General features: G+C 42.6%; 1 long non-coding RNA gene across 1 annotated transcript; it reads left to right on the top strand.

Annotated features, from left to right (window-relative positions):
• The first annotated feature begins 6,622 nt into the window (after nt 1-6,622).
• LOC132339465 (uncharacterized) lies at nt 6,623-8,333 on the top strand. Its single transcript, XR_009489652.1, has 3 exons — nt 6,623-6,818; nt 7,131-7,223; nt 7,791-8,333. It is a non-coding gene; the product is annotated as an uncharacterized LOC132339465 (long non-coding RNA).
• Nucleotides 8,334-22,588: the final 14,255 nt, after the last annotated feature.

Genomic DNA, 22,588 nt, shown 5'->3' with positions numbered 1-22,588 from the left:
CTCCCATGAGCCTTCTGCTGAGCAAGCCCAGTTCTCTTAAGCCTTTCCTCACATGGTAGGCTTTGAGCCCTTGGATCATCTTTGTGGCACTTCTCTGGAGCCTCTCCAGCTGCCCACCTATTTTTTTGTGAAGCAGGGACAAAAACTGAATTCACTATTCCAGGTATAGTCTGGCAAGTGCTGAGTAGAGCAGGATAATGACATCTCTATCTCTGCTGTTGGTTCAGCCCAGGATCCTGTTGGCTTCTTTGCCACAGCAGCAGACTGTGCACTCATATTCAACTGCTTGTTCACTGGGGCCAGGTTCCCTCCTACAGAGCTTCTCCCCAGCAGCTGGTAGATCCCAGCCTGTGCTGCACTCATGGATTATACTTTCCCAAGTGCAAGACCTTAGTATTGTCCTTGTTAACTTCATAAGGTTCTTGGTAGCTCACTCTTCCAACCTATCCAGATCTTCCTGCAGGGTGGCTCTTCATCCCAGTGTCCAGTCTCCCACTGAGTTCAGGGGAAGCAAACTTCATCAGGGTGCACTTGACCCCATCATCCAGATTGCTTTTTCAAGATATTAAACAGTGCTGGGCCAGTATTGCTCCCTGGGAGGCCTTACCTGGGGCAGGTGGAAAGGAGCTGTTTGTCACCTTCATCTGGGTGCAGCCTCTCAGCCAGCTCCCCACCCTGTGGACCCTTGTCTAGACCATAACACCTCAGTTCTCTAAGAGAAGCCTGACAGAAACTGTATTGAGAGCCTTGGAGAAAGGCACGTAGGTCATGTCCACCTCTCATCCCACACTGGCTGAACTGGTTACTTTGTTGTGGAAGGTGATTGGGTTTTCAAACACGATTCACTCTTGGTGAAGCCATGCTGGCTTTTCCTAACCACATACTTCATCTGATAGCCCCAGAAGGATTCATTCCATAATTTCCCCAGACACTGAAGTAAGACTGATGGGCCTATAATTTCCTGAAGCTTCCTTTAAGCCATTTGCATAGATGGGTGTGACATTAGTCGTCTGGGTTGCCCCCAGTCTCCACAACTTCTCAAAGCCTGAGGAGGGTGGCCTCATAACAACATGAACCAGCTTCTAACACCCTTGGGTGGATATTGTCAGGCTCCATTGATTTATAGGGGTCAAGTTCCTGTAGAGTTCATCCACCAACTCTTCATTCATTGATGGTGGGTCTGTGTTTGCATCAATATGGATTTTTGTTCCCAAGGCCTGGGGCCCAATAGTGCTGGTAAAGAGAGGTGAAGAAAGCCTTGAACCTTTTAAGTGTTGTTGGTGACTAATTCACCTCTACTGTTTAACAATGGGCCAGTATTTCTCTTTTGTTTCTGTTTGTTGGTTACATACCTGAAAAACCCTTCCTTGTGGTTTTTGATATCTCTGGCCCATTTCAACTCAAGCTTTTGCTTTTCTGACTGCATCTCTGCACACCCTCGTTGTTCTCAATGAGTATTCTTTCACTTCCATCTCTGGTACATATCTCTTTTAGTTTTGAGCAAACACAGAAGTTCTCAGTTAAGCCAAGGGGATCTCTTGCTCCACCTGCTTTCCTTGCCTCTAAAGGGGACGAGCATTCCAGGAGAGCATTCTTGACAAAATTCCCAGCGTTCACTAACTCCTGCATCCTCCATGGAATCCCTCCCACCTAACCTCTGAGTGAGCTAAGTTTGCTGTTCTATGATCTCAAATCTTTGTATTAGTACCAAACTTCAGAGTACTCAGCCAGAACTCAGTGTTTTTCTGTGGGACCACCGTTAGGATTTCTAGTATATGATAATTCCTCCTCAGGATCCAGCTATTATAAAAGTACACACATATGCAGATCTGACCTTTTTGTTCTGCATGCTTGGTGAGCTTACCATGGATCTTTTTGTTGTGCATAAGCTGTTTTGAATATTCATGCAATTTTGATAAATAACTAAGGTGAATTTTATCCCTACTCCAAATGTCTTGTTCTTCTTGCTCTTGTTAAAGATTTCCTAACTGCAAACGTTGATACCCTTTCTGCCATTCAGCTTACAGATGTATATGTATATTTAAAGACTTGACCAATCATGAGACTCCTGTCCAATTTGCAGAGCTTTGCAAAGCATCCATTGATGCTACTCCATCCAGCTTGAGAAGTTCTGTCAAGCAACTTGGAGTCTTCCTGTTCTGCAAAGTTACATTTATTACATTAATTATTAATGCTATTTCAGGTTTAATGGTGGCTGGTTTTCAATTCACAAAATTCAGTGTTTTTTCATACAATTCCTCATTGCATGATCAGTGGCCATCCCTTGTTTTTCTTACTAGAATTTTACATGCTTTATCAGTCCTGGTTTGCAGCTAAAATACTTCCATTATTGACATGCAGAAACCAAACTTCTCCTCAGAGTTTTGCTGCCACCTCCTGATCCCTGGCACACCTACTGGTATCTTATTTAATATTGCTTAATGGTTTGGATTTGCTTAACTAAGTCACCTGCCACCACCAAAGTGCACTGTACCAAAAGCAGACATGTTCCTTAAACTTCCTTAATGTTAATATTATATTTTAAAATGTATTTGGAGAGGAGAAAATACACAGTTGTTTGCAATACTTCAAAAACAAGGTATATTTATGAGTTCACTGCTGATGCCTAAGTTTCTTACAAAACAACTTCAGGATTTGTGGAGGAGTTGTGAAAGAATTAAAGACATAATGAATGCAAAGTTTAGGATGTATCATCCCTAATTAAGCTTCCACTTTACTTTGCTGAACTCCTGGGAGGGTGAGCTGTTTGCATCACAAGATTGTTTAAATGTCACTGCTTTCTTTATCTTTCCTGGCAGTTACAGAAAACTACTCTTAATGAATTTGGATGTGGCTGCAAGCCAAGAATGTGTTGTTCCATGAGTGTGATCCTGCATCTGCATTTTAGTCTTCCCCCCAACAGAATAAAGAGAAGACTGAGCTGGGAAGTGGGGTCCACCATGTTTTTGAATGGCAGGCGGAAGAAGTATGAAGAAAAATAGAATATAGTGAGACAAACAGTTATAATTTCATTTTAATTTGCTATCTGATTTCCTGATCTTGTTTGCCTACATTTCCTCCACAAAGCCCTGTCTAATCCTCCCCAGCACTAAGACAGGGAGCAGAGTTTGGGCAGCGCATGGAACTGAACAGAAAAGAGATCTCCCTTTAGTATATTCTAAATGATCATCATGTACTATTGTAGCAGTGATCCCTGCCAGGGGATAATGGGCATTGACTCCATGGTTGCAGAAGGCTGATCAATGATCAATTGCTTTATCATTACTATACTATACTGTACTATTAAGAAAAGCTTATCACCCTTGCCAGACAGTCCGATACAGCTCTGACCTAATTGGTCAATCAATCAAAACACTATCACCAGAGTCTAATTAAGAAACTACCCTTTGGTAAATAATCTCTATAACACATTCTACATGTGCACAACAACAGGTGTAGTAAGTGGAGATAGGAATTGTTTTCTCTGAGCTTTCTCTCAACTTCTCACAGATTCCCAGGAAAATCCTGGGAGAGGGTTATGTCTCTCTTTGTTCAAAAAATATGTGATTACCTCAATGTACAGCTGAAGTACTGAGCTAGACTTTTAGGAAATGCATTAGAAAAGAGGCCACTGCTCAGGTACAGACATGACATCAAGGCTAACAGTAAATATGCAACTGCAGTCCCACAAAAGCACATTAACTAATAAAGATGAGGGAGCCAGATACAATTTTTCATAAATTAGCATACACTTGTGGCATGTTTTGAGTTTAAAATTCTCTCATGGGGCAACTGATGCTGAGTGCTTCTGGCAAATAGTCCATTCCAGAGGGAAAGAGGGTTGTTGTGGAGCTAACCTTGTCCTCCAAGTTCACAGACGTTGCTATTTATGTGGCTGCAAATTGGGGAATATCAGAACAGGAGCCACAGTGCTCGAGATGCACCACCAGCACTTCTGCATTTACATTTAGAGAGAATTTTCTAGACTGAAAAATAAATACCTATTACTGATAAGTGATGTAAGATGAAAGATGCTCATTATCTATCCAGCTATTGCCAGTCATTATTAAGCATACTTGTTCTCTATCAGATAGTTAAACTACTCTTTACTAGACTTATGTGACAAAAACTGAGAGCCATGTACTCCTCCAGATACCAGGAAAGACACCTGAATTTAATAAAAATTTTCCTCCAAGACCCAGCAAGATCTACACCTTTCTCTTGCACCTAACAAAGTATGGTAAAACCTACCCTTAATATCAGGATTGCACCCAGCTATACTGTTTTTAGTCTTTGCCAAAGTGCCTCAACAGCATAAGATCTGAAGCTTCCTGATAAGTGGCAGATACTTCAGATCTGTGCTCATTCATTGTTTCTGGACGACTCAAGCACAAGTGAATTCCTTGCAGGCAGTAGTGAGAGTGGTCTCAGATTTACATCTTCCTAAGCAGAAGCAGAGATGCTTTGAGTTCAGGCTGCAGCAAAGCTCACATCCAGAAAGAAGTGTGTTTTCTGGATAAATCCACTGGCAAACTGTTCTTCCATCCTGGGAAGATCATGAAGCAGTCATTACTTCTCAGCCTTCCTAGAACTCCTCCTCTATGCCTGGGAACAAGCTCCTGCCTGTGAAAGGCGATTTAGACTAACAGGACCCTAAGCCACTAAGGATCAGCAGAAAAAGGGACCATGGGTCTGACCAGTGCTGGCAAACACCACACTCCTCTGTGCTCACACTCCTCTCTGCCTGCTCTGGAGAAGGCTGAATTGTGAGCTTTACTCTTTCTGCAAGTGGAAGATTAGTGCTTTCTGAATCTAAATGAGAGAAAGACAAGTGGCTGCAACTTTGAGCTGTCACTTTGTGTGAGAGTGGTGGTCCTTTCAAGTAAATATTTTTACCTCCCTAGGCTGGATAACAGATTGTGGCTCTTTGGTTTCTATTTTTGCTTATCTCATCTAGAGTGAATTGTAAGCAGGCTGGCTGTGCTTGTTGCCTGCCAGCGCAAGCCAGCCAATCTAGTGCAAAATCTGATTATAAGTCTTTTATTTTCAACTCACTTAAACTCCAGTACTGTCCAGATCTGCCAGAAATGCTGCTCTGTCTCTACAGAGGATTGGTCTTTCCTGCCTGGAGAATACCTTTATCCCCGTTCCGCTCTTTTTTTTTTTTTGCAGTGTATATATGTGCACATATAAGGGAGGGATGGGAGGGAGGAACAGTTCCCCTAAGAGACAAACATCCATTTCTCTCCCTAAGCTGGAAACCTATTTAAATCTGCTTGATGGGAATCAGCCCTTCAGCTGATTCCCAACACATGCACAAGGTAGGCTGAGCTGCTCTGCTGAGTTTTTAAAGAGCCATACAGCCTGTTACACAGGGTTTGACATTTCCAGTGCAGGACCCAGCTTTCAGCTCTTTGTGCCAGGTTACCCTGATTCACACTGGAAAAGTCGATAATGGTTGTCACGTGGATATTTTTCTTGCCTGGGGAAAATATCAACCAAAGGGTTTAAGTAATTTCTGAAATAACATTTAGGAGGGGTATCTTGGTTTTCAATGGAAAAAAAAACACCCAACAATTTTTTATGGAGAAAATTTGTTTTGAATTGAGCAAAGGAGGCCTTTGTCAGATGCTTTTTCATGCCCCAAAGAAAAGCTACTCTCATTTGCCCAAATTTTAGGATATTTCAAATCCCAGTTTATGGAGAGACTTTCTACTGCTTAAGGGTTAAGGTTGTCCCAGAGCAAGCTTTTGACTCTCCTGTTTGTGCATCATTCCCACAGTTAAATAAGGCTCTCCAGCCCCTCTCAGCTCCTGGCCTGGGCATGCACTCTCAGTACAAAGCCACTACACATGGTGCTGCCCGGGATTATATGATGGAGACAGATTTCCCAATAATGGTTGTTTCCAGCTGCCACATGCTGAGCTGGACCCAAGCAACAAATGGAGAGCAGGGACACTTTGCTGCACTTTCAGTGACCTCTCTGTTGGCATCTCGGCAATGTGAAGGAAGAAACTGCCTGATGCAGAGGCAAGCAGTGCAACAGACAGATCTGAGGCCTTCCTGTGGAAAACCAGCAGGCTGAACTGGAAGTTGGAGCATGTGGGGTGAAAACAGGGACTTGCAGAGAGGGCAAAAACTCAGGATTGGCAGGACAGGAATACTGTAATTAAGCCATTAGCGAACATGACAATTGGCAGAGACTGAAGATCCTGAAGAATATTGGTGTTGTAGGCTGAGGAGGTGAATGCAATATGGGGGAAAAAAACTGCTCAAGAAACTGAGGCACGAGAAAAGGAAACTGGTAGAGAGGTTGTTATGAAGAGGGAAGATGTTCTGAGAATGCAGTCCCAGGAAAGACACTGGGCCTAGAAACCAGTGGATGTGAGTGGCGTTGGCAAGTGGGCATAGTGAGCAGTCCCAGATGAGAGAGAGCCAGATCAAAGAGTCAGGAGGGAATTCAGAAAAACTGGGCAAGGAGATGTGGGGATAAAGGTTTGGCTTGGCTTGGAGTTTGAATACAAGGGCTTGTTTCTAATGAGCGTTGGGAAATGAAACAAATAAGGCAACAATTGCAACAAAACAAAAAGTAGCCAAATCATCATCTACTTGTCAAAGACCTGTAAGCGTACACTCTGAGAAGACAAGAAGAAGCCCAGGACATGAGCAGCTGCCTTGTTTGGACACAGGACCCACCCTTGGACCACTTGCATGCTGAACTGGCCACTGCCCGAGGGGACCACACCATGCCCACTCAACCGGGAGCCCATGGTGGGTAGGTTTGCTGACTGTGGGCATTCCTGGAAGTGACGCTGCAGGTGGGGCAAGTCAAGAATGTTACGTGCTGTGTGTGCATCTTTTCCAGGGTGGACCCTCTAGGTTTTCTAATGCAATTTTTACTTGCTCTCCACTTGCCACCACTTGGTGGTCAGGCTGTTGGCTGCATTCTGGCTCCAGACCACAGGAGCAGAGGTCCCGGCTCTCTCAAGTAATAATATGGCTTTTAATGATTTTAAACTATCAATCATATTAATTATGGCAAGATAAAAATGGTGAAATCTGCTGTAGATGAAATGCATTCTAGTATTCATCTAATGAATAGCAGATAATGATTTTTGTACTTTCTCCAGCTTTCTTGAATAGATCCTTGCACTTATTTTGGAAATAGCTCCTGATCTTCCTCCTCTGACCAAGGTGTACGGGCATAACTGTGAGCGTTCAAGGTAGGTTGATCCTCTTACTTGGGGTTGTGTTTAATGAAAACTCCAGCTGTCCCCAGGTTTCTTTGTGCAGAAGGTTGTAATGCCACACAGATGGCACACAGGCCTGTGCATGGTGCTGGTCTTCATTTCTCCCTGCAGCAACATGTTTGCATATTCACTGAAATGTTCTTCATTTCTCTCTGCAGCAACATCATTTGGATGGAGCCAATCTATTGTCACTTAAGATCAACCAAGTTCCATCAGCATTTAAGAGTCTATGTGGCATTTTCTATGTGATAACCAAATATGTTTAATAAGGCTGGTGTTAGCACAGACCACTGTAGGAATCATTTCCTGAAGCTCCAGGGGTGGTTTTATTGCCCACTGAAAAAGTTTACCACAGAGTAACACCTCAGTTGCCATTGATACTCTTTGAGAAAGGATGACTGAAGGCTTCATCCGTGGACTGACCTAAACCTGATAAGATGGTACCAGCGGTTATCTGAGCTGAAGTCAGCACATTTCTTTCATTCTCTTGACAATCCTTTTTAACATAGTGATTGGGATGGTGTTGGTGTTTTGTTCCAGCTAGAAATCTGACAGTGTCCCTCATGAGACCTTACCAGGGCATGCTGTGGATGGCACCTGTCCTGCCAGGTGCTGTGGAAGTGGCACCTTTGTCTTCAGCTTTTTACCATATCGTGGGCATCCAGCCCTGCAGCATCAGATGGGTGTGGGGATGAACAGATATGGATAAAGCTTCTTTTCCAGTTTCTGTAGCAGTTACAGCATTACACTGTAAAACCTACATACTAAACTAGATTAAAAATATCCCCTAATTTCAGTTTGTAGTTTTTATGATCTTTTTCCTGGTAATGCCAAATGCTCTATATTACTTTGTATGTTCAAAGCAGCTTCTGCATCCTCAGCTATAGGTATCTTCAGCATGTCTACAAATCAAATCCTAGGTTATGAAGTCAGCACCCAAAACAAAGGATATGAAACTAAGGAGTAGCACAATAAGAACTCGTCTGCTGAAACCTTCTTGCAGAAGCAGACTCCATTTCCCCAGTGACAGAGTTCTGCTACCATAATTGTAAAGCAATCCTATTTCTTCATGCAGTCGCCTGTGGCATGATTCACCATTCATTTTCCATCTTCTGCAACAATGGGAACAAGGGTCTGGCAGATAACAGATACTTTTGGTTCAGAAATTGTGTCATACCCACACCAGGCCTCAAAAAATAAATATGCAGTGTTGTAAGTGAAAACTATGCTAAAAGTTAGAATTACAAAATTACCTTTGTCAAGTTTTAGTGGTTGATTGCATAATATCAATACTGTTCAAATGTAATTTTTTTTCTGACTACAGATCCATTTATGTGTTCTACCTGTTTGGCAGCTCACAGTCTTTCTCCTCATAGCAGGTGCTGAGAAAAAATTATAGGAAGTAAGAAAAACAGGGAAGTTAATTTGAACTAGTCCATGCAGGCAGAAGGAACATGCTGGCATTACCATTTCACTGCCAGTTAAAATGAGAAAGGCCAACAGAAAGGGTTCAAGGACATTTTTGCAGACAAACTCCTGGAAGCAATTATGTGGGGGATAAGCATAGGACTACACATATGCTGTTTTATAAGAAACATTATAGTCCCTCTATAAAAGGCTTCTGCACCAGAAAATATGATTTGGTTTTATAAAAAATATCTGGAAAGTATACAAAGTAAGTGATTGACTTTTCTTCAACTTAATGATTCATATGTAGTTCTAGAAATACAATAATAATAATAATAATAATAATAATAATAATAATCTTGCAGCAAATAATGTGGTAGTTTCTAGCACTGAACAGACCAGAGAGAGAGAGAGAGAGAGAGAGAGAGAGGTGGGACCATCGGGTTCCAGGTTGTTTATGCTGTACATGTGTCAGCACTTTGTGTGCAGTCTCTGTCACAGTGTGCAGGAGGCCTTTAGTGTATTCTGTGTAAGGTACTACCTTGGGGAGTTCCAGCTTTTTGCCCACTGATTGAGTGGGAGCTCAGAACCAATCTTCTCTCTGGAGCACTCTCCAGACACAGCATCAGAACTGCAATGTTACTAAATACACAAGCAAAATGCAAAAATATTAAGGGAAAACTTGTGGGCCAAGTATGCTGCTTACTAAACCTGTTTGTCTTTCTAGACACCAGCAAAGGGTGATGAAAAGGACTCTTCTATTAAAAAAAACCAACCCAGCCTGTTTGTGATATGTAATGTTATTTCCTTTCAGAATCAGGTTGGCAATGTCTCTAATGTGCAGCACTGTGAACTTAAAAGAAATCTCATTATCAGCCTTTCTAGCCTTAAGCACTTCATCAAGTATTCCATGACTGCTGGCTTGCAGATGCTTCAGTTAGGTGCTGGGTGGTGAGGTTTTGTTTGTGTTCCTTCGGTCTTTTTCTTGTTTTTGTATGTGGCTATAATATCTTACTCCTGAGAAAAGACATGAAAGTACTTACATAGACATTAATTAGACATCATGTGATTTTTTTTCTCAAAATTCTGGAGTCACAAAGCATAAGTTTTAATTACCCGTTTTTGTTTGGGGAATAGTAGTTTCTTCCTCAGGCATATATCAAGATGATCAGAAACATGTATAATTTCTTCTCCAGAATTCTTGATTTCCCCTGGCCAACTTTTAATAAATAAGAAAACATTTATGCCTGAATCAAAGAGTTATGCACCCCTGAGTAAAAGTTCTAGTTCTTCTGTTGTGGGTCTCAGCACAGTGCAACTATCATGTATTGTTCACAGAGATCCTCAAGACAGAGATCAAAAACGAGTATAGTTCATTTCAGTTAATTTCTTAATATCTAAATTAAAGGCAGAAAACTTAATTCCAATGTAGTCCTATACAACTGGCTATGTAAGTAACTTTTTAAATCTTTCCTGCCCCCAAATAGTTGGTAAATGAAACCATATCACCTAGTTTAGACTATTTACAGAGACTGTTACATGCTCATGCTGTATATCCAACCACGAAGGAGAAGACTCCTTTTTGCAAAGTCCAAGCATGCAGGTTTAGGCTGACTGCTGTGGTATTCTGGGGAGGTAGCTCTCATTGCAGTAGAATCTCATCATGATCCACTGGTGTCAGAAACAGCTACAAATTGCTGAGACAGGGCTTTCAGACAGATCATCCATTGAAGCCATGATTCACTGTTTGCAGTACTTCAGACTTCAAAACTACTTCTTGCAGTTCCACTCCCATCCGCATGCAGGAAACAAATGTGAGGCACAGGACTGTGCAAGGACTGCACTCACAGCTGCAGAACTCCACTGTGCTGAAGCTTTTGAAATAGCTCTGCGGAGGAGATTTTGCAGAGACATCTGAAGGTATCCTAATGACTTCTAGCCTTTGATGTGTTTGGGTTAACCCAATTCAGATTCTCAGTACATACAAAATATTAAGAGATCTTTTAATGTTTAGCTTATTTTCTTCCCTTTTCCCCCCCCCCCCCACTTGTTTTTTTCCTTTCTGCTTAGTTTCTAAAGAATCAAGACTTAGATGTCCATGTCTCCCCAATAATTATTGGATTTGTTACCAAGTTTGAATTAGAATTGACTCAGGTCTCAAACATATTTGAATTTACTCAGAGGTGAGTTTAATTTTGTGAAAATAGGCAGCTGACAGAATAAAGAAATCAAATTTGGTGACTCCACACTGAAAAACCACAAGAGCTCAGCTCTTAATTAGGTGTCAGGGAATCTTTTCAGGGGAGAGAGCAATGTCTGTCAGCACCCAAACCACTATAAAGGCTTCCATCAAAATTCTGTATGGATAGAAAATGGGGGAATCACAGTACAGACACCTGGTGTATAGAGTGTTGTACCATTGCCATTTCTTTGTCCAGTGTGAAAGCAGGGATGAACCATTATTTATGACTTGTGCCCTCCTTTCCTTTCCACCTTGTGCTGTCCCAATGTCCCCCAAGTTGCATCCCTGAAATTTAATTCCTGCCTCTCAACCAACACAACAGAAGTTTATGAATACAGATTTGAATTTTGTGTATTTGCCATCCAAACCAGCATTTCAACTACCCCCTGGCTGCTCTGCCAAATACATACTGTAAAAAAGCTCTCCTGTGGTCATATGCTATTTGCTATTTTAATTTGATTGCAGATGTTCCTGCACTCCCCTAAGGGCTGGCTGCTTCTCTTTCACACTTGGCTTTCATTTGCTTTTCCAGCCTGTATTCATATCAGGAAGACATTTGTCTGAATCAGTGGCACACCCATCCTATGACCCTAAATTGGCATTCTCACTAGTTCTTAGCTTAAATTAAAAGTTCTCTGTTTCTCATAGATATTCTAAACCTGCTTTTCTAAGCTTTACATCTTTATAGAAATATAGCTCTGGATTGTGATGAATGGTTTTTGGGGTCCTTAGCACATAATAATCTGGCTCTCATAAAACGTGAAAGAAGAGTATTTATAGCAATATTTTGAAGTTAGAAATTTCTACTATTAACAATCACAGGTTACTAAAGAATGTGGTTTAATCTGAAGGAACAGGTGCCTCTTGGCAGTGAATGCCATACAAATCTCCCAGTTTTAAACTCCTTTAGTGATCAGAGAATAAACCACTAGGCTCAGAGAGAGAACTGCCGGTGACTCAGTGCACACTCTGGTTTTTCCCCTTTCTAATTTTGCAAATGATGTGAGAGCAGATCTAGAATGCTGGAGATGCATGATGAATACATGGATGATTGTGGAAGTGCTAGCTACTCGGGTCACAGATGTCTGTCTTTGAGAAAGTTATATTAAAGGCGTCTCAGTGACATTTAAATTTATATTAAAGGCATCTCAGTGAGTATTTGAATTTCCAAGGCATTGAGGAACAATGTGTTCCACCTGTGACAAATGACTGAGAGCACCAGTGTCAAAGTGGCTTTTTTCAGGTGCAGAGTCCTATTTTTAGGGAAGAAAAGGTCCAGTCACCCATTTCCCAATTTTATTTTTTTTAATATGGCTATACCTTGAAAGTCCAACTCTTCCATTACTGAAACTGAGCTTGAGCCATGCTTTCTGTGACTCTCAAAACTGTGTTATTCTAAGTGCTCTGTTAGTGCTTCTGTGAGATTCTGTCAGCTGATCCCTGTCAGCAAAGAAAACTACCTCTAGCTTATCCTATGGCACATGTGTTGGTCATTGACTGTGGGTACAGTGGCCACAAACTGTCTGACCACTTTCTTCCATCCAGCATCTCTTTTGCTACATTCCTGTCTTGCACCAGCTGTGCTATATCACCTTCTTTGGCTTGTCATCCCAACCTTCTTCCCTTGCCCCATGCTCTCTGTCCAGACACTTCTCCCTCTCCAGCCTGTTCCTTCCTTGGGTGATTATTTCTTCTGGGTTTTCCCAAAGCAGCAAGAGGGTCCAAAGTAGTAAATGAGAAACTTGCTGAGGAAAACCACCTCAGTCAGCCCCAGACTAGCACAGAATCACTGAAGGCAGGATCTTTGAAACACCAAGCTATGAAAATCTATCAAGACCAAACTGATCTTGCTAAGGCTCATAATTCATCCAGGCTGAGTTGGATTTCCAGGGTGGCTAAAGCACTCCTGACAATTTTAATGCTTTTCCTCCAAAGTATGGGGCCTTTGGGACTGTCTAAAGATGAAGTTGCCATTATTCTCAATGTGAGGGAAACTTGTTGAAGAGCAAAAGCATTTTGGCTGAAGTTTTTATATACATTCTGAGACAATTCTTGGTAGAAGCACTCATGCATCTCACGTATCCAGCCTTAGGCAGACACCTGCCATGGAAAATGTGAGCCCTGGTGGCTGAAGACTGACAATAGCATCAGCAATGGAAAATGTGGTCTAATAGCAGGAACTATCAGGCAGTATTTAACAGGTGAGTTTTCCCAATGCCACCCTAAATTATCCCACTACTGCAAAGCTTTTAAAAGATTCAATGAAGTTATTTGTTCTTTGCAGTAATTTTCCTCTTTAAAACCTTTGGCATGCTCTTGTTCATATGAAATAACGATTTACGGAAATAGAGGAAGTTGAAATCCCACCCATCCTTTTCTCTCCTGGTTTATTTATTTTCCATGTGAGATTAATGAGTTTCCTGCAACAGGGCTAGATCTGCTCACACATTGTGCAGATAAGTTAATATTTGTTTCCTTTTCCAAAGGCGAGCAGACACTTTCGTGTTCCCTGGTTTTTAGAAGTGGACAGTATGTCAAATAACACTTGAATCAGCCATCCTAAATTATAAAATGCCAGCTTTACATTCCTGACTGTAGTTAAACAGACTGGTAAATCAGGGTGAGCTGTACTGCTGGATGCTAACATGGAAGCTTAATTTAACTGGCTTCATTTTTTTTAACCAGCAGATACTTTGGAAAGAGCACATCTACCTATTTAAGGGATTTTCTTTAGCGCCTGTCTGGTGTCAGGCTCCACTGCTGTGTGCAGTGAAGCTCACAGAAGCTGGTTTCCTATGGATTTCTCTTCCACACTCTCTTACCCTCCCAGTTCCTTCCTGCACCCCAGTGCCATTGCTCCTTCCTGCGATGTCTCCAGGTGCCTGTGCATCCCCTCTGGCAGACTGGAGGCATCCTGGTGCAGCTGCACTCGATGGAGCCCTCCCTCCAGTGGGTTTTTTCCAGTTCCCTTTGCCCAGCTGGGGAGGCCAGGTATTCATCTCTCCCAGACACAGCTGTCAGTTTTCACCTTTGGACTTTCTCTGTCACACGCCAGGAAGTGGACAGAGAAAGTGGCAGGGGGCAGGAGGAAGGCTGGGGAGACATGATGGGCAGACGGTGTGAACATACATGCTACATTTCCTAGGGAAGCTAGGTTAAAAGGAGCTCCTTATTGCTAGGGCATTGTGTAAAAAGAGATGAGAAATGCTGCGTGTGACTTGGTTCAAGAGGCAAAGGATATTTGTACTGTTATTTAATTTCTTTTTCCAGGGTCATCCTCAGTGTGCCATTTACAGCTCCTTCCTCTCTCTCTAGTCAAATCACCCCTAATAGCCAAAGAGAAAAATAACCATTCTCTTCCTGTATGATTTTAAATTTTCTGTTTTAAAAGGTAAGCTGGACAAGTAATTTGAAAAAGTTGCAGCTGTCTTAGGCCCCTGAGTTTCTCACTCCCTGCTGCTGGAAGTGTGAATCGGGCCAGTGCAGCAGCAGTTGGTGGAGCTGTGCCAGGGTAAACAAGGGGAACTATTCCAACCATGTGTGCAAACTCCACCAGAGATTTACTCACCTTCTGAAACCAAAGAGCTGAAAGTTCATTCCAACTTCTCTTATCTGCCAAGGCTGAAGCTCTCCTATGGCTTTACAGGCAGCACAATAAGCCTGGCACTTCAATAAGGGAACTGTCATAAATGCAGCTTTCATTGTCTGTGCTCCCACTGTTAACAGATAAAGAATAAGAGAGCCTCTGACTCACAGCACTGGAGCAACACATCCCTTATCTGACACCCCGGTCTCAGCTAGAATGAATTTTTCAAGACACATGCTAACTGTAATTGAGAATTTCAGAGCAAGTAACAGGCAAGCAGTGTTACTACTGCATTACCTGTAAACCTTGTACTTCAGAAGCCTGTGTTTGAAAAGCAGACCTGCTGTTCTGAGTAGTATGAGCACTAAATGTTGCATTAATACCCTCACAGAGAGCATTCTGCATGTTCCTAGGGTTCCCTGGATCCCTTCCACTCCCTTAGAGGCAGTGGCAGTTTTGGAGCTCACACTTTGTACCCCCCTCCCTCAGAAGGAGTCCTCCTCCCTCAGAAACAACAGGCAGGATGAAATCAGAACAGGACAACTAATTTCCCACTCACTGTTTTTAAAAGAAAATAAAAGCATAAATGATTGCAGAAGTTCAAAGAGAGGACTGTAAAGTCTTTCAGAATTACCCTGAGGCTCCCAGGAAGAATAAGGTCTGACAGTGTTCATAGTTTTATGTAGTCAGGCAGGGACTAAAAAAGATGAAAGTCTGTCATGCCTCCTTTTGTTTTTTCCATATTCATCAGTAGCATGTGTATGAGAATGAATGCAGCAGCTCAAGAATGTTGCTGACACAGAGGTACAGGTTGGGAGAGGATTTCTCAATGAGAAAGTAAGTCTTTTTTTGCAAGAAATACACTATCCAAATTCCAGAGGTACAACAGTGCTCCATAAAGGAGGTCTTAAGTATTTTCCCCATAACAAGCCATTTAGATTTTTCCTCCTTAATTATGGTTTTTTGGAGATGAGTTCTCAGGCATTTTATTTTTAAGATTTGAGAGTTCCAAATGAAGATTGATGTAACCTAGAAAATATATTTGCTCAATTTACATCTGGCCTCATCCTTTTAGTAACCTGAAAATTTTCATTAACTGTTCTTGAAATGGTTACAGTGGGCTGTGAGCAAAGTGCACAAGCAACAGGAGGGGGTTGCAGTCAGTGAAAAGTGAACTCTGGTCACTGAAGACTTCATATATTATTATGGGACTAATTCCCACACCATACCTGCCTTGAGATTACACTGCCACTTTAGTGATGACCACACCTCTTTTGCTTTGAGATTACACTTAGCTAAATTTCTAATTTATGGACTACAGAATGGCTCCATTACATTTCCTCTCCTCCTAGCCACATCACTCTTGGACTTGCACTGATGTAGTTTCAAAAAGAGATGGACTTTGTTCCCTTCCCACCTACTTTTGTAGCCTACTGACCTACAGTCACTGGAACTGTTGACTTAGTTTTTTTCAGTTGAGAAGGAAGTTAAAGTGGTGGCTTATTTCCAGAGCAAGAGCCGCAGCATCGAGGCTGTTACACAAACCTGTGTGGGTTGAAATGAAAGTTGCCACAGTTGCTGCTATCTTAGGTGGGAAGAAAGCATGGAGCTGCTCAGTTTGGCAAGGTGGATGCATCTCTGGACAAGTGTGGCAATAGAAGTTTGGATACAAATGATGCTCAGGTGCTCATAAATTCAGGCACATAAACAGGCTTTTTGTGATTGGTCTGTTGGGCTGAGGCATTACAGTTTCTCCCAAGGTTTGCTTCAAGCATGTACAGCCTTTTCTTGGACCTCTCCCACTAAGGTTGTCCTGCCACCCAAGCAGTGAGCTGGACAGTCCTCTCTGCCACTGCAAAGAAGACTGGGTCATTCTGGCCTCAACTGTAACAACTTCCCTCTGTCGTCCTCTACTGCATGCCAGTGCTCAGGGCTGGAAGCTCTGCTCTGCTGTCACCCTCTGATGATAGTGGTGCTGGTAGCTGCTCTTTCCACATTTTCAACCACCAGATTTGAAGACTTGTCAGAAACAGGTGTAAACATTCATTCTCTCTGTAACAATCTCTAGGAAGGAGGACCAAGAGAGCCTTTCCCCTGAAAGGACAAAGCTGAAGGTACATTATGGGAACAGAAAGTAATTGCAAAGGTAGTAGCTCCACCTTGGTATAAGATTTCTGGCATCCAAAACTTCTTCAGGTCCTCTAAATGCTGGAGGCTAGGGTCTCACACTTTTGTGTACTTGATCTTTACAGACTAGCAGAAAAAGCAATTTTCCAAATGACAATTTGGGATGTTTCTTATCCTTTCTAGTTCTGTGGCTATGTATATCAAGATTCATGCAAGGAAGGTTTTATCTTATGGTCACTAGGCAAAAGTATTCCTAAGGGTATATGATGAGATTATTGTGGTCTGGAGACTGGCAGGTTTATAGCTGTAAAACACTGGCAAGGAAGTGCTAAAGGAGGACTTCAGTGTGAAATATGAAATTGATTTGGCATTCCTTGTGAACTTAGATTCCCCTAGCTATGTTCTATACTTACTGTCACAGACTCGTACCACAGGAACAAAAAAAGTAAAAATAAAGTTAATGGGGGAAACAGTGGAAGTTGAAAGAATAATACAAATGCTCAGAAGTGACCAGGAGAAAAGGGAAAAAAACCCCTCCTCCTTTAAATTGGTGTTTCCTTAGAGATGCTGCTTTAGAAGTAAAATGCTTTTAACAGAAATTTGATAATTGCCAATATACCTTACAGGTCTTTTCCACTAGCTTCAAAGTTTAAAAGTAAATTAAAGATTCATCCTTGTCATGAGCTCACATTTATCTTGAGCTCATTTGACATGAACAGGCAGGAGCTCTATCAAATGCTATTCCAGTGTGGCTGCACACGAGCTACAAGAGCTTTTGTAACCAGCCAGGAAACGTGAGCAGTCCTGATATGTCACTGAAGCCAATTTTTGTTCTGTTTAGACCCACATTCCCCTGCTTGTAGTAGGGCATGACACCATACCTGCCACTGGAAGACACATCCCCCTCTCTCTATCCATATTTTTCTGCTCCCAAATGGTGGCACTCATCATCAAAACATTACTCATCAGAAGTTGGTCATATCCTCAAAACACCAAACTTCTCACTTGGAAAAAAGGAAATGAAATGTAATTTCCCTTTTTAAAAAGAAAACAGAGTAAACCCAAAGCAGGATCTAGCTGGGGGTTAGCTAGCCCAGGTTCCTGTCCTGCTAAGCCCTTTTCCAGGTTCCTGTACTGCCACACATTTTGCTCCTGGTGCAGTGTACAGTTGCAGGCTCTGCACATCACTGAACACAATGTGCTGGGCAGCTTCTGCCAGTGGGGAGTGTGATTCACATGCTTAGAAACAGAAAGAAATATTTCCCTCTCCTAACTACTGTAATAGATTTTCCTGATATAGGCAACAAAGGGAAAATAAGCTCTGCAGATGTTATGAGCAAATACTGACCGTTTCCTCTTTGAATTCCCATTGTGCTGCCTTCTTGCTTCTAGTGGCAATCACCCACTTACCTTAACCACAAGGTATCAGAGAGGAAAGCACTCACCTCAAGGGTCATGTCTACACCAGCAGTGCTTCAGTTCATTCTGCGGTGGGACACAATGAGATCTGACACCAAAGAAAGGAGGCCTTGGGACATGGGATGCCTTTGGTCCTGTGGCAGGGAATCCATGTGCTCCAGCTGGGAGCTCTGGGAGCTGCCTGGGGTCGAAGTGCGCACAGCCCCTTTCTGCTCAGCAGTTCACTCTCTTACCTGATACACCACACGCTGCTGATCAACACATCAGAAGAGCCACCCAGTTTTCAGGAGAGATACAGCAGAGGTGGAAGTTTGTGGCTTAGCTGCAAACATCTGTAAAGGTGTTTCACAAGTGTAAGATACAACTGGATGGGTCAGTGACAACAGGATGAGGACGTAGTACTTTTGCCAGTTGCCTTGGGGAGAAAGTTTGTGTCTGTATGTGCTACTGTGGGTCACATGCAATATGAAGGAAAAGCTTTCTGGCAAGAGAACAATGGTTTGCAATTTACATCTCCACAAAGGACAGCAGTGCTAAGTATTGTGTGAACATCAATCATTGCAAAGAAGCACTAAGGGATCAAGGCTAGTAAGAGAGCATCTTGGAAACTCCCCTTCCCCCTGGAGCGGTGCTGCCTGTAGGAAGAAAGTCTGAACCTGCAAGAAGGCTGCTGTGCAAACCCTCTCAAGAGGCCTTGAGAGCAACCCTGTGGAACCATGAACTAACCATCTTGGTAGCCAGTGGACAGATGCAGCAAGTCTGGAGTATTCTGTGCAAGTTGGGATATGCATGTGAGTCCAGAATGACTTTCTGTGCAGTGGCTCTTTGCCCATGTGTTCCTGTCCTCTGGTGTGATCCCCCAAAAGTGCTTGTAGCCAAATCTGTAGTGTAGGCTCCAGTAATACAGTATTTCTGAACTGGCTCAGTGTTGTGTTTACCTTCTGATGATCTGCCCCTGTTCTTGCTGACTGAAACCTGCAGGTTGTGTTCTTTTAGCAGGTTGTGTTCTTTTAGCCAGTCTCACAGCCACTGCTGTGTAACTTCCCAGGAGAGGAAGAGGGAGATGGTGATGGTTTTGGGAGCAGCTCTGGGGATAGCTTGTTCTCTCTCTCCAATCCAAGCAGATTACTGCATTGCATCTCTGGCTTAAGGATTTGAGGGATGCCATCCTTGAGGATGTCACTAAAGATGACTCTAAGTTAGCAGAGCTGTCCTCTCTATTTGTTAGTAGGAAAAATGACAAAAGAAGACAAGACAGAAAAATCTCAAATAAAAAATTTCCTGGACCTATGGAAAATGACCATCTGTTGAACAATACAAGATACTGCTGTCAGGCTCTCTGCAGTGTCTGATTTGAATCCTGCTTTTTCACTGTCATCAGTCAGCTGGAGGAATGAAGCAGCTAGTGGCCAAAGCAAGAACCAGATTGTGAAAGGATTTTAGGTGCCTTCACATGCAGGTAGGCATCCATCAGGACTTTACAAGTTTCTGTGCAATAGAAACCAATTACACTGAGCTGCTGAACACCTTTAGGATTGTGGACAAGAGTGATCCTAAAACCATATGCAGGAACTGAGTTGTAAAGATTAACATTTAACATGTGTGTTCCTTGATCCCAGAAACAGCAAGGAAAGTGTCAAATCAGGAAGGCCAGAGGAACCCCAGATGGCAAGGGAATCTGCAGGGTGCAGAGGGAAGTCCTGCTGCTCTGCCAAGCAGGAGCAGTTTGCTGCTCTGCCCTCATATTTATATCAAACTCACCATTTGCTTGTTATAAACACTGTTCAGTCAAATGTGTCATTCAGGAGAGAAGAATTTGATCTACTTGCAGTAAGAATTTGTCACTTGAGAGGTGTCTGAATTCCTTCCTGGATTCATTTGCATGTTTTACCAGTCAATCAATGACAGTTCTGCCACAAGAATATTTCTCTTACTTCTTAACAGAACTTATCACTGGCCAAGTTACATCTTTGAGCCATCTTCTGTGTTTTAACATTGTAAGTGAAAAAGTAGTAATTTACTTCACAGTGTTCACTTTGAATGACTTAAGCATCACAATAAAGGATTTACAAAAAGCATGTTGAGTTTCATTGCCTGCAAAATCTGATTATTTTCCCCCTGGGAGCAGGGGATGGTGAACTGAGCGATGCTTTTGACAGCTGTATGTGCTGAATCGCTGTTTGGAGGAGCCAGATGTATCCATCGACTCTAGAGGGAAGCAAAGACAAACTGGCTTCCCAGCTAGCCCTCTCTCTCCCTTGGTTGCCCGTGTTTAGGCGGGACGGACGCACGCCCTGCCGCACGCTCTGCCCTTCCATTGCCCGTTCTGTCTCAAGGTCGCAGGAATTCTGCCCTCCCGGGAGTGTCCTAACTTAAGTTTCTTACGGCATGATGGGATGAAAAATTCCAAAAATGTAGACAGTCATAAACACGAGCTCCAGCAAAGGCTGCTATGAAATGTTCCACGCTTGTTTTCCCAAATCCAGGACCGCCCCCTCCTGGCGGTCCGGGCGATCTGCCCGGGCTGGGCCAAAGCGCCCAGAGAGCGCCGGGGGATTTCTGCCTGCCCGGCATGTGCCGAACGCTGAGACCTCCCTGTCGAGCATAGAATCTCCATGGCTCACCTTACAGACATACTGAGTTTTAGAATGAAATGCCTGAGGCGGCAGAAACACAGCGCGAGTGACAAAATTAATTGTTTAATCTGCCTGCTTGGTAGCAGATAAACGGCAAATCAGATTTTATCTCTTCTTAGTGAAGTGGAAATTATGGGGATGAACAAACTCCTAAAAATAACAGAATAGCTAAAAGCTCTGCTTTCTCTAGAGCAAATGTAGCCCTTTGGGAAAGTGCAACAAATACCATCTGTGTTTCCAAAACTCTGAAGTTAATTTGTTGCAGACGTCTCCATATTTACTGAAAATGGACATATTTTGTGTGGCAGAACAACATTTTGCAGTGATGAAAAATAACTCCCATCCAATTAACTCCAAAGGGGGGGTTTACCTGAAAAAGCTCAGTTTAAAAGATCACTTTGCTTAAATCAGCCATCAAACCTATCTGTTGGGTTTTTTAAAGTTAGTTTCACACACATATTGACAGCTGTTCACAGAGGAAGCTGAGAGGGGAAACTGTGAAAGAGTTATGACATTTATGACAGATATCTCTTTCTGGTTATCAGACATGAAGTCTAACTTACAAATAGTTAACACCTTGGTGACGTTTCTTCAGAATGGACAACTCTACAGGCTTTCTTAGCAATCTGTTCTTTTCACTGTCCCTTTTAAGCATTTCTGTTTCTTGTAGTTCATGTTCAATGTAAGGGATAATTCAGAGGACATGCTTTTGCATCAAAATGTTTAACCAGAATTTAAAAAGAATCTAGAGTGTAATTCTGAGATGATGTAAATGAGTATCTGCTTTAAAACAGCACATTTGATGGGAAGCCAGGGGAACCCGGTACAGTACTTCAGCTGACAACAGCTAAGCATGTTTGTTTTAAACTATGGCTGGAATTGGGCCATGAAATACAGAATACAGATGGAAATGTGGATCTGAATTTCTCCAATGCTTGGTGTGCAGTTTGGGTCTGTTGCAAAGACAAGTTTGGAACTAGGTTTTAGTCTAACTTTTTTGAAGCGTAGTGGGGCCCCAAATGTTACCCTGTGAAATTCAAAAAGGGAGGCAGCACATGGGAAGCTGAGGCACTGTGGTGCTGTGATTTTATATTTGACTGCAAAGATTTAATATGTCTATTTTCTCTTGTACTGCTTGGACTCTGAATGACTGAGAGCTCATCCAGGCATCAGCTCCTCCTGTGGCAGCGAAACCCCCTTGAAGAGTTGTTATTTCACTTTATTTCCCATACAATTGCGTTATGAGAATGCAGAAAATGTGGAGTCATTTGGGTAAGCAATGATGCAAACACAAAGAAGCGAGCCCTGGAAGGCAGCGCCGTGGCAGAGGGGATGACAAAGCCAGGCACTGTCACTGCTGAGACGGGTTCAATGCAGAAAAATGTTTCTGGAATGCATATGTGAGTCCTTGTCCCTGGCTCTTTGTTTGGGAGCTTACATCAATACTGCTGCAACAAAGATTCTCAATAAGCTGAAACAAAATAAAACATGCATTCATGGGAACACTGCCATTCAAGAGCACAGATTTCCCAGTTAAAATGAAGGTCAGTCATAAATTACATCTCTGATTCCCTCAGGACTTCTCTCTCTTGCTCTGTTTTGGCAGTTTAAGACCCCTTTGATATTTGAGCAAGGCCTTTCCCTTTGCACATCTGATCTTGATTACGGTTTATGGCAATGGTAATTCGTTACCTCCTCAAGGCAGCAATCCTGTGAAGGAAAGCGAGTACAGTATGATTGTTTAGGAGAGAGGCACACTGCACTGTGCTTTAACCATTTCTCCATTTTATAGCTGTCTCTTCCCCCCAGATTGCCCTTGCACACAGCAACACCATGAGCTCCTCCCATGGGAATGCCCCACGTCCATCAGAGAAATCACTGTGTCTGGAGACACAAAAAACTAGGTTGCATATTTACCCAT

The sequence above is a fragment of the Haemorhous mexicanus genome, chromosome 1 (genome assembly GCF_027477595.1).
Source record: "Haemorhous mexicanus isolate bHaeMex1 chromosome 1, bHaeMex1.pri, whole genome shotgun sequence".
NCBI classification, from domain to species: domain Eukaryota; kingdom Metazoa; phylum Chordata; class Aves; order Passeriformes; family Fringillidae; genus Haemorhous; species Haemorhous mexicanus.
Note: the sequence above shows the minus strand (reverse complement) of the source record. Positions and strands in the feature narration are given on the sequence as shown.